This window comes from Loxodonta africana, chromosome 2 (genome assembly GCF_030014295.1).
Source record: "Loxodonta africana isolate mLoxAfr1 chromosome 2, mLoxAfr1.hap2, whole genome shotgun sequence".
NCBI lineage: Eukaryota > Metazoa > Chordata > Mammalia > Proboscidea > Elephantidae > Loxodonta > Loxodonta africana.
The window spans coordinates 98,750,431-98,764,149 of NC_087343.1; positions in this window are offsets into that span (position 1 = coordinate 98,750,431).

Sequence of the window (13,719 nt, forward strand, 5' to 3'; positions counted from 1 at the left end):
CTTGCTGAAAATGAAGAGGACTTGAAGCACTTACTGATGAAGGTCAAAGACTACAGTCTTCAGTATGGATTATACCTCAACATGAAGAAAACTAAAATCCTCACAACTGGGCCAATAAGCAACATTATGATAAACAGAGAAAAGATTGACGTTGTCAAGGATTTCATTTTATTTGGATCCACAATCCACACCCATGGAAGCAGCAGTCAAGAAATCAAATGATGCATTGTATTGGTCAAATCTGCAGTGAAAGACCTCTTTTAATTAAAGTTAAAAAAGCAAAGATGTCACCCTGAAAACTAAGGTGCACCTGACCTAAGCCCTGGTTTTTTCAATTGCCTTTTATGTACATCAAAGCTGGACAATGAATAAGGAGGACTGAAGAAAAATTCATGACTTTGAATTGTGTTGTTGGTGAAAAGTACTAAATATACCATGGACTGCCAAAAGAATGAACAAATCTGTCTCGGAAGAAGTACAAACAGAATGGCCCTTTGAAGCAATAATGGGGAGACTAAGTCTCACACAGTTTGGGCATGTTGTCAGAAGGGATCAGTTCCTAGAGAAGGACATCATGCTTGGTAAAGTAGAGGGTCAGTGAAAAAGGTGAAGACCCTCAATGAGATGGATTGACATAGTGGTTGCACCAATGGGCTCAAGCATAACAAGGATTGTGAGGATGGTGCAGGACCAGGCAGTGTTTCATTCAGTTGTGCATAGGTTGGAACTGACTCGATGGCACCTAAAAATAACATCATGCGTTCTCACATGAGGGAGTTTAGGGCTAGTTACCACTCTACAGGTATAAGTCTAGGCTCTCCATGCTGCCTGTGCTGTGGGGGGTGGAATGAAGGGCTCAGTTATTTTTTCTGTGCCATTTGGCTTACATAGGACAGCTGTTACCTAAAAGTTGAATATCCTGTTAGTCTCTGCCCCTTTGTTGATCCTTTGGCTAAAGTAGCAGGCTTTTGTTGGGCATTTTTGTCTGCACCCACTGGTTTTTCTGGGTTATCATATATCCTATATTGGATACTGTATATCTCCAGTATCCAATATAGGATGTAGAAAATAAAAGAAAACTCAAAGAATTCACCACTGTGTTTTTCCTTGGGTCCTGAGCTTTCTAGTTGACCTGCCTTATTCTTACACCTTTCAGTCTTTTTATGTTTGTTTTATATAACTTATCCAGGAACTTTAGTTGTTTAGTGAGTAGGAAAAGCACATCTACTCTATTGTCCCAGAAACATAATATTTCTCTAAGATGATTATTTTGGGTTCTTAAAAAATATCACTTGGGAGAAACATGTGGCTGTCTGCTTCTGTAAAGATTTACAGCCTTGAAAACCCTATAGGGAAGTTCTACTCTGTTCTGCAGTGTTGTTTTTAGGATCGACTTGACAGCAGTGGATTTGGTTTGAGTTTTAAACGTATCAAGAAGGTAATGTCTATTTTTGCCAATGCCTAAGACTATGACCTCATGGTCTTCATTGGGAATACCCCAGTTATTTCTGTGAGACTTTCATTAGATCAAAAATAGGCATCTTTTCTGAGTATCTTGATGAGTAAGAATCTTTTAAACTGTCTAATAAGTTTGTATGGTTCTTCTTTATTGCCAGAGTTTAAAATTGAGCTTTACTAAAGCTATGGCCTATCAAACACTAATACAGAGGGGACCATGGGATATTTCATAGGAAAAGTAGGATGTTAATATTTATAGCAATATGAGTGAAATCAATATATTTCAGGACTCCTTTGATTGCAAAAACTGAAAAAACTAGCTCAAAGTAAAAATGAAATGCATTGACTTACATAATTTAACAGCCCAAAGTAGAGCTAGATTCAGGGCCTACCAGGTCCAGAGGCTCAAAAAGTGTCATCAGTGTATAGCTACTTATTGCCCACAGCTGAATCTTTTCTTCTGCGTTGGTCCCAGGGCTTCCTACAGTTCATTCTAGTTTGAATCCCTGCTGAGAATTTGCATTTCTAATAAGTTCCCAATAACTTATACACAAGAACCACCTGGGGATCTTGTTAAAACAGATTCCTATTCAGTATAGCTGATGTGGAACTTAAAATTCTCAGCAAGAAATTGTTAGAAATGTAAATTATCACTCAGCAAGGCATCCAACAGGAATGAACCGATTGGAAGCCCTGGTTGGTTCCACTCTCCAGTAGGGCCTTCCATTATGTGATGAAACGACTATCTACAGCTGCAGACTGATAGCTTTTCAGCTTAACAACCCACAAAAAAGGGAAGTTTTTCATTACCAGTGGTTGCAGTAAAATCTAATGGTCTTTATTGACTCTAACTGGCCTTATTTGGGTTGCATTTACGAACCTCAACTTATCATCATGTTCTGGGGGATACAGTGCCCTCATTTGACATATCTAGACATAGAATGAAATGGGAGAGGAGACTGATCTTTAAGAGAAACCTGAGATTTACTTGCAGGTAGCAAGAAAGTCACATGTTATTCAAAAGCTGAAAAAAATAATTGTCAACCCAAATTCCATATTCAGCAAGAATTTCCTTCAGGAATGAAGAGGAAGTCAAAACATTGCAGATTTAGGAAAACTAAGAGAATTTATTGCTAGCAGACCTACCCTAAAAGAACGGCTAAAGGAAGTTCTCTATACATAAAGGATATGATAAAAGAAGGAATCTTGGAACATCAGGAAGTTAAAAGAGAAAAAATATGGATAATCAGTATAATCTGCACAAATATGGCCTGGTCAACCGATTTTTTACAAAAGTGCAAAACCAATTCAAGGGAGGAGGCATAGAGTTTGCAACAAATGGTGCTGGAACAATTGGACAGCAATAGGGGAAAAAAAAAACAAAAAAACCCAGGATCTGGACCTGGACCTGGACCTGGACATGAACCTGAACCTTACATATTTAAATGTAAAAGATAAAACTATAAACTTTTAGAAGATAATGTAGGAGAAAATCTTCAGGACCTTGGGCTCAGTAAAGAACTCCTTGACATAATATCAAAAGAAAAAAATTATAAATTGAACTTCATCAAATTTAAGAAATTTTATTCTGGGAGAGACTGTTAAGATGATAAAAAGATAAACCGCAGACCAGGAGAAAATACTTGCAAACCACTTATCTGACAAATCACATATTTACATTGAGAATATTTAAAGAACTCTCAATACCCCAAACCTGGAAACAAGAAAATATTCATCAATAGGTAAAAGGATAAGCAAACTGCGGTACAACCGTACTATGGAGTACTACTCAACAATAAAAAATACTACTCAACAATACAAAGAAATAAACTATTGATACATGCAAACACATGGAGGGATCTTAATGGCATTATGCTGAGCGAAAGAAGCCAATCTCAAAAGGACACATATTCCATGATTACATTTATTTAACAGTCTCAAAATGACACAATTAGAGAGATGAAAACAAATTAGTGGCTTCCAGGGGTTTGGATTGCTTGGGGCGGAAGGGGTGGTGTGACTATAAAGAAGTGGCAATAAAGGGCTAGCAAGAAGGATAGCTTTGTGGCTATGAAGGAAAGAAAAAAACTGTCTCTTGGTTGAGTGGTGTTTACATAAGTTTGCATATGTGCTAAAATGACATAGAAATATACACAAACATTGTACCTATTTGAACATTGCACTATAATTATGTAGGATATAACATTGGGGGAAGCTGGGTAAAGGGTACATGGGACCTCTCTGTACTATCTTCGCAACTTTCTGTAAGTCTATAATTATTTCAAAACAAATTAAAAAAAAAAAAAGGTTGGTGAGGCTATTTGTAGATGAATATTAAATACCTAATGGGCAGGGAAAATAAACGTATATCCACTATAGGGCAAAACCAAATTGTTTATTTAGTATTTGATTTCTATCTATATTTAATCTGAACAGAAATATGGCTTGAAAAACTAAATAAATAATAAAAAGGAATGACTTTTTTTTAACTCAAAGTAGAAAATCAACGACAGTGTTTGACACAAATAACCCGCACTTTCTATGTTTGCCAACCATACCCCCACCACCCCGCAAAGTATTTTTGTAAGCGCACTATGCTAATTTTTTTACAGCAATATGTAAAAATAAATTGACATAACAGTACTTATGGAAATACCTCATAGAAGGTGTGTGTTATTTGTGTAAAAATAGAGTAATTATCTTAGCTACCGGCAGTTTTATTGCTCTTGTAGTTATTGTTATTTTAGATAATAAGCTTTCATTTACAAAGTTAAATTCGGAAGAAGAGAGAATGCTGCTTCGAAATCTTTAAACACATTCTGCTTCTATGATTGAGACTAGATTGATCTTTTCAAATTACAGTTCAACGTGCCTGCTATTTCTGTTTACTATCTTTCCCCTCTGAGTGAAGTGCAGGGTGTCAGTCACTAAATAATTGCTTCACTTAGCCTCTATGAAATATATCATAATCCAATTTATAAAGTGTTTTAAGAAGAAAATGCTATGTATGTACTTGGCAAGAGAAAAGGAGAGAGGGTTAAAATATTTTACCAAATGTTTAGCAAATTTTGGTGAATTGGCATGTTCAAGTAGCAATATTTTTATCAAGATTCATAAGTTTTTGGAATAAGGCAAGAATACCAACTCCTTATCTCATTGTCAGAAGCCACTTATATATATTTGTGTATATTTAAAATGTCAACATACATTTGTTTATAAGACAATATTTTTATCGTACAAACATAGCTTATATGTAGAATTTCCCTTGAGTAAGCAATCATATTAAGTTTGAGCTCTAATCAGTTCAAAATCAAATTATTTTAAGTTACTTTATGTGAATTCCTAACCACTTAAGTATTTAATTAATAAAAAAGTAGATAAAGGACTTTAGCCAAAACAAAAAAAAAGCACTCAAAAGGATTTGATAAAATTTCAGATATTTTCAGAAATTTTTTACACCAATATGTTCAATTATTACTATTCAAGCTTACACACTTATATCTTTAGTTACTGTTTTGTCATTTATAGGTAATATTACCAAATATCAACTTCTTATGTGTTCAAGGCTCATGATTAAATGATGTCACATTCTCTTCCAAGTGGGCTATTTTTCTACCTCATTGTGGCTTTGGGAGTAAGGTATCAGAAATGGGTATCTATTAAGTTTTATTGACTATTCATAAAAGCTGAAAATAACCAGCTGGATCCTGTAAACTGCACAGTGGGTGTTCAACCATATTTACCAACAACTCCGTGAACAATGTGCTTACTTTCATTTCAGGTTAACTAGCACAAATTATCCAAAAATTATACAATCTTGTTCCAAGCCTAAGTTAAAAGAAGACCTTTGAAATCAAGGCAACAATGCACCCATACTTTTGGGTATTTCAAAATCAGTAGATTTGTTTTGGAAACCCAAACATTTGAGCATACTCTCCATTTATATTTTTCTATTGACCTAAATGAAGAGATCATGCCTTCTCATAAGAAGTCATCTTCATAAACACGGAAGAGTCCTTTCTTTTTAAGTTTGTGCAGACATTTATGTAAGAGCCACTGGAATGTAAGTTTATAAAGATAAGCACTTTGTTACAGTATAATTTGCTAAAAGGTAAAAGCATGATTTCATCAAATATAAAATGAACATATGTCAAAAATTTTATTTAAAAGAGAATTTGACTTGGATTTATATTCTTTACCGGATAACATTCATCCTTGTTGTCATGATGAGCAATCATCTACATTATCAGTTTTCTACAGTGTAAGTTCTATACCACAGCTCAAAGACAGTAAAATGCATGCCTCTATAGAATTGGATGACCCCCAGAGAGTCCTCTAGACAAGGTGAACTTCCATTGAAAGAACAACCAGAATATCTTTTGTTCTTTTCTAAGTCTGACAATTTTTCTCACAACTTTGCCTATTTTTTTCACTGCTTATATGCCCCGTACACAGAATTTTGCCTTGTTCTATTCTAATTTTCAGGATATTTACTTGCTAATCCAAAAGCATTCCCTAAATTTATCTATGGAAAGAAGTGGCTGGCCCTGTATTTTTCAAAGAGAGTAATCCCACAAGTGCCTTACATGTCTGAACTAAATTTTCTCAAAGAGATACGATATACTGTCTTCTCCAAAAATGTTTTAAGAAACAGTATCTGCTGAGTGTCTTAGACAGTGTTTTGTGAAAAAAAAAAAAATTAAATACTATTAATGCAGATTGATTAAACAATTAAGAGTTGCTGAATGAAAATGATAGATACAATTTGTCGAAAGTAAATCTTTCCTTAATATAGGTAAATAAACTTTTGAATACAGTACATTTTCATGTGGGAGATAGAAGTAACGACTTTTTCTCATGACATCAGATAATGGCATGTTTCTCTTATTTGTAAAATGTTAAGAACAACTTTTACATTTGGACCATGAGGAGCACTTAGTATTTGCAATAAAACATCAAACAACCTTGTGAAGAGACAAAGGAAAGCACATAAAAGAAGCCTTTTATGCATTGATTTTTATAAAAGCATTTTCCAGTAGAATCGATGAATGCATAAAGAATAGAAGACAATTGGATTTGAAGTATGAAAAGGGAGTTTATGAGGACTGAAAAGTGCAATATATCATTATTCCTTTGGGCATTTTACTGGGAGTTTAGGTATTAAATTATGTGTGTTTTTTTTTTTTTTAATTTTGGGTTAATTAGTGTCTTGCAAGAATGGTTGTAGTCTACTTACTTGAATCATGACTATAATTTGAACATTTAGTTTCTAGATATAGAAAGTTGAAAGAGGGGGAAGAATTAAGGATAAATATTTTATTCAGACTCTTTAGGACATTTGGGGTATTACCACATATCTTTTATAATAATTTTCAAAATACAGATATAGTTTAAAAATATTCTAAAACAATTTCACTATACCTACATAATCAATGCATTATTGAAATAAATTATTTGAATGCTGCTACTTAAAATATTAAAACAGTGTTTTGTGCTATTTCTGAAGAATTTACAATAATTTGAAGACATTTTCCTGCGTCTGACAATTTGGGGGTGCTATATAGGTGTATGGAAACCCTGGTGCATAGTGGTTAAGTGCTGCTAACCAAAAGTCAGCAGTTTGAATCTACCAGGTGCTCCCTGGAAACACTATGGGCAGTTCTTCTCTGTCCTGTAGGGTTGCTACGAGTTGGAATCAACTCAACGGCAGTGGTTTTGGTTTGGTTTTTGGTATAGATCTATGAGTGGATGCATAGATAAATAGGTAAGTAGATAGATAGAAATATTGCATTATTATTAAATAGAAGAAGTAGCTTGCTATTTATTTGCTAGCAACACAAACACTTTCTAAGATCAAACAAATTTACCTGTAACCAGATTTTGTTGAACAAGAGTTGGGCTTTATAGTATTAAAGTTGAGGCAAAAATCCATAAACTTTTAAATCTAATAATTGGAAGCTGCATTTATATGTGCCCCAATTAATTTACCTATGTCTCACTTTGTAAGGATGAGCCATACCTATCCACTAGATCACACCACCACCCAACAGCTAGACTTCAGATTAGAGAGGTAACGTGCTATAATTGCTTCATTACATTTATATTGCTGAAGGATCAAAGTGATCATCCTTCCTCTCACACTCATTCCTTCTACAGAATTTCATATCTTGTGTAACATCTCCATATTTATCCCAGGCAGGCTGATTGTAGTCTTTGGAATAATTTACCCTCTGACATTCTGACTGTAAGCTCTTCCAGGCCATGTCCTTTTGGTTGTATCTCTGAAATGCATCAATTCCATCAGTCTCCACTCCATACCCCTTTCCACAATGGCATCCCACTAACCCTGGCTTGTTCTGAATTTTTATCGTGTGTCACCTGAACTTTAGCAGTAGGCACGTATTTCATTTTCCCACCTCCAATCTCAATACATTCTTGACCTGGCTCACAAATTTAGATCTGAGCATGTGCCTCCTCTGTGGCAAAACGCAGAGGGTCTCTGTTTTACACACTGAGTAAATGACCATTTTTTTTAGGGTTTAAATAAAAAATTATTGTGTTTTAGGTGAAAGTTTACAGCTCAAGTTAATTTCTCATTCAAAAATGTATACACGTAACATGACATTGGTTGCAATCTCCACAATGTGCCAGCATGCTCCCTCTTTCCACCCAGGTTCCCTGTCCCTATTCATCCAATTCCTGTCCCTCCCTGCCTTCTTGTCTTGCTTTTGTACAGGAGTTGCCCATTAGATCTCATATATTTGATTGGACTAAGAATCACATTCCTCACATGTGTTATTTTTATTTTATAGGACAGTCTAATCTTTGACTGAAAAGTGGGCTTCAATGTTTAGGGGCCATAGTCTCAGGGTTCTTCCAGTCTCTGTCAGACCAGTAAGTCTGGTCTTTTTTTGTGAATTTGAATTCTGTTCTACATTTTCCCCCCATTCTGTCTGGGACTTTCTGTTGTGATCCCTGTCAGAGTGGTTGTTGGAGGTAGCCAGGCACCATCTAGTTCTTCTGGTCTCAGGCTAGTGGAGTCTCTGGTTCATGTGGTCCTTTTGTCCTTTGGGCTAATATTTTTCTTATGTCTTTGGTTTTCTTCATTCTCCTTTGCTCTGGATAGGATGGGACCAGTAGATGTATCTTAGATGACTGTTTGCAAGCTTTTAAGACCTCAGATGCTACTCACCAAAGTGGGATGTGGAACATTTTCTTTATGAACTATGCCAATTGACCTAGATGTCCCCTGAGACTATGGTCCCCAGTACCCAGCCCCAGCTACTCGGTTCCTCAAAATATTTGGATGTATCTAGGGAACTTCCATGCTTTTGCTTTGGTCTAGTTGTGCTGACCTCACCTATGTTGTGTATTGCCCTTCCCTTCACCAAAGTTGATACTTGTCTACCACCTAATTAGTGATTTCCCCTCTCCCTCCTCCCCACTCTCATAACCATTTATTTTTAATGAGCAATTGAAGTCTCTCCAAGAGGCCTCATCTTTTCCTATCTTCCTAGCCATTTCTACCACTACCTTCATTCACCATATGTTCAATTCTCAGACAATTTAATGCTCCGGGAATAGAATGTATTTCTCCTACCACAGCTGCAGAGAAAAAGCTTTCTTATTTAATTTTGTATGCCCAGATCAAGCATGGGACTTAGGAAATTGTAGAATCCAATGAATTGAATGAATGGATGAATAAACAATATTGTTTTAACATGAAAGATGCCTCCGTAGGAACCTAGCACCTATTTAAATAAATACATATCCTGAGATTATACTATATAAAATTGTTAAAGAAGTTAATTCTTTCATAAATAGCAAGTGCCTAGAGATGGTTAATAAAGCATAGGTAGACCATCATTGAAATAATTGAAATCCCTGAGCTTCACAGCAAAATAAAAAATACACAAGTGTATGACAAATATGATCAATGACTCTATACATTTTCCATATGGCTTAAAGCAATGTATGTCTTAACAGCTTTAAGTAATTCTTCCTTAAAAAAAAAAATTTAAAAAATGTAATCATCTTTAAAATGTAATAATTTAATAATCTATGTGAAATTTTACAAATTTTAACGGATTCTAATCTAGCACAAAGTACAATAACTTTCTAAGATTTTTCTCATTTCTTTTGTCTTTTGAGTAAAAAAATTAACTTCAAAAATTATTGAAATTAGCATTTATTTTTGGTAAGGCATCTAGATTCATTTATTGCTGTTCTTTTAATGATGATTGAATATTCTGCCTTGAACAAGTATAAAGTATAACAAAAACAGCCATGATGTTTTCTTTTAAAAGTTATTCAAAACACAACAGGAAAAAAAAAATCAATAAAGTCTCAGAAAAAAAAAAGAGCTGAACAGAAACAAGATATCAATGAAAGAAAATTTTTTTTTCCCTTCTCAAGAATATTGTATAATGGAAAGGAAATGAAGGAATTGAAAAAAATTATAGCATTCTTTTCATAAAATGTTGCAAAACTAGAAAAGGAAAACAAAGGAGAGGAAAAATCTATTTAAAAAAAATTGGTCATACTGTCATGAAGGAAATCTGAGATAGAGATCAAGGCTTTTAAAAAATGAAGTAAATGAGCATTTTTAAAGCATCAAAATAGTTACTTATTTTATTGAAGGAACAACCATTGTAACTTTTTTTATCATAAATACCAAAAGTTTTATACATATATATATATTTCCTGTACTACCATCAGAACTGGGTCTAAGTTTTCATTTTTTTAACCTGGAATACAAGTTAGTGGTCATAGATTAAGTCGAAATACATGCTATTATCCTAGGTTAAATGTAACATATAATTAAAAACCAAACAGAATAATGAACATGAAACAAATGACTTGAAATACTGTTCAGTTCTTCCAAATAAAGTAACATTTCTTGGTTTAATTTATTAAAAATAATTCTTATTTTAATGAAAGTGATTTAGACATATTTCAAGTTTGCATAATAAAAATATAAATTAGAAACAAAAATAAAATAACTGTTGAAAACTGTATACTCATTATTTCTTTCTTTCACTCATATTTTTAGTGGTCAGGCGCTGTGCTAAGCAATGAAGATGCCACTTCACATGTACACATATGTGCATACATGCATACATTAGTGTATTTACACACATAGACACATATACACACATTCACCTATGTATAAATACAAATATACTCAGACATGTGTTTGCATATGTACACCTGTACACATGTCTTACACACATACATGTCCACATATATAGACATAAACTCACATACGTGCATAGATGTTCCTGCACACACAGTCATGCATATACACATGCATTCAGATATACACAGTGCACACACAAAACCACAATTTGGATTAAGTACTATGAACAGAGTAAACAAAAAACAATGATGCTTTCTGTAGGCATAGCTTGAAATATAGGCTAGTATTGTCAGTGTAAGGAACTCTGGTGGCTTGGTGGTTAAGCAAGTGGCTGCTAACCTAAAAGTCAGCTGTTCAAACTCACCAGCCTGCTCTGCAGGAGAAGGATGTGGCAGTCTGCTTCTGTAAACATTTACAGCCTTGGAAGCTCTATGGGGCAGTTCCACACTGTACTACAGGGTCACGGTGAGTCAGAATCGACTTGATGGCATTAGATTTGGTTTGATTTATTGACAGTGTGTTTTAATAAATATTAGCAGATTTAAAAATTATACAGACAAAACACGTATTTTTTTTTTTTTATTTTATGGAGCAGAAATGTCAATGTTGTGATTTGGTACTTTGTCTACATTTGTCCATTAAACTTGAATAGTTATTAAAAATTGAGAAATTTGCATAGGTTTACCTATGATAATATAAGAATTACATATGGTATTTTCTTTTTTAACAAATATATTCTTCCTTGTATTTATACATAATTTTTTCTCCTTTGGTCAATGCTACAGAGTATAGCAAATTTAACTTTTCAAAAATCAAGAAAAATATAGCACAGACCTAATAAAAAGAATAGTAAATCAACTTTCCTATAGATCAAAAAAGCACATTGTGATAATAGAAGTATTTGAAACACTCAATTTAAATTATTTTATTTTAGCCAGTTGCATCAGGTTCCAAGAAAATCAAAGCAGGACTGTAGTCCCTCAATCAATTAAATAAAAATATAAAAATAGTAAATTATATTTAATCAAAGTTAGAATTTCCTGGTTATTCAAATTTTTACTTTTTGTGTTTGTTTTAGAGTCCTGTAGTAGCCAAAGTAACAAGCCCAACTTACATTAGGCATCTTGAAGGAACAATTTATTTTACCTTCAACAAGTTCAATTGAATCTCATCAGCTAAAAAGTTTTCTTTTATCTCAGCACGCTTTCTCTAAAACAAAAAGAAAAAAAACTTACCCTTTCATACAGGGCTGTTCTGTCATCTATTATATAATTTATATAACCAGTGAAGTCAACATTTTGAAGTTAAGCTTTATCCATAAATAAAGATGATTCAGACCATCGACACTGTTCCAAAGTAATATCCCTAGTGGAGGAGGAAGGGGAAGCTTAAGTTAATGTATCAGGCAATCATTCTAACAGAAGTACAAATAAATGAATTAGGCTGTGCCGGTTGTGCAGCTTTCAGTGGTCTAGGACCAATCCTAAGTAACTATTATCACTCAAATAAAAATTACTATTTTTTTTTTTAATAGGAGAAGAAAAAGTTTTTTGAGTGATGTATTTTGTACACCAGTTAACAGGAAGCTACTAAAAAAAAAAAATACTAGTTACTTAAAATTGATCATTATGTACCTGCCTTGGTAGTGCAACAGTTAAGGCTCAGCTGCTAACCAAGGGGTTGGAGGTTCAAATCCACCCAGAGGCTCTGAGGAAGAAAGGTGTAACAATCTGCTCCCATGAAGATTACAGCCTAGGAAACCTTAGGAGGCAGTTCTACTCAGTCACATGGGGTCACTGTGAGTCGGAATCAACTGGATGGTACCCAGAACAACATATATATATAAAACCTTTTGCCATCAAGTCGATTCTGACTCATAGTTTTGAGTATGAGTCTGCGAATTGGTTCCGACTCGTAACGACCCTATAGGATACAGTAGAGCTGTTCCATAGTGTTTCCAAGGAGCTGCGGGTAGATTCAAACTGCCAGCCTTTTGGTCAGCAGCCTGAGCTCTTAACCACTGTGCCACCAGGGTATATTTAATTTGACTATCTTAGCAAAGCAGGTTAAACTAAAATAATTGGACCTTTGATGTTAAATGAGGACTTGGGAATTATCTTCTCCAATTCATATCAGGAGTGAAAAAACAGAGGCCCAAAGAATTTACTTGATTTACCCAAAGTCACACCAGTATTAGTGGCAAATCTCTGCCTTAAGTGAGGTCTCCTTTTCCCTAGTCTTGTTGTCTGACCTCTTCAACACGTTGTATTTTCTCCTGGAAGTTATCTATCTACTGCACATTTTCTTCCAAGCACAAAAATGGAAATACCCGAGAAATGCATGCATAACTTGAAAACTTATGTTTAAGGATCTTCTCATTTAATTCTGGGGTTTTTCAAGATAAGATACATACAAAGAAGAAACTTTACATGAATATGTCTTTTCAATTGGCTAAATGTGAGATATGAATTCTGACATTTTTAGTTACTGATGTCTTCTACATACTAGGTGAAAGTTTTATTCTAAGTAGTTCCTGTTTTGGTTAGAAGAATTAAAATTTAGTCCTCGGTTTCCTTGTCATGTAATATTACTGCTACAGTAATTTATACAAAACTTTATAAGGAGAAGAAAAATAATAAAATAGTGTATGTAAAGCTCAGCTTCTGTATATTACTTGGACAAACACTTCAAGGATGCAGAAAAACATATAGAATATATTACAAACATCTGGCTATTCGCCACCTGAGTCTGACAAATCTTGATATTTTGCCATATTTACTTTATAAATTTTTATAGGAATAAGACACAACAAATAAAGATAAAGCTCCCATTGTTGCCCTACTCAATCCTTTTTCCTTCTTTCCTATGCTGTAAATAACTAATATTCTTATTTGTTGTTTATCATTGCAAAACATGCTTTGTAAAAATTATTATTGCATACATATATGTTCATCCAAAAACCAAACCCATTGCTCTTGAGTTGATTCTGACTCATAACGACTCTATAGGACAGAGTAGAACTGCCCCATAGGGTTTTCAAGGAGTGGCTGGTGGATTCAAACTGCTGAGGTTTTGTTTAGCAGCCAAGTTCTTAACCACTGCGCCACCAGGGCTCCTATATG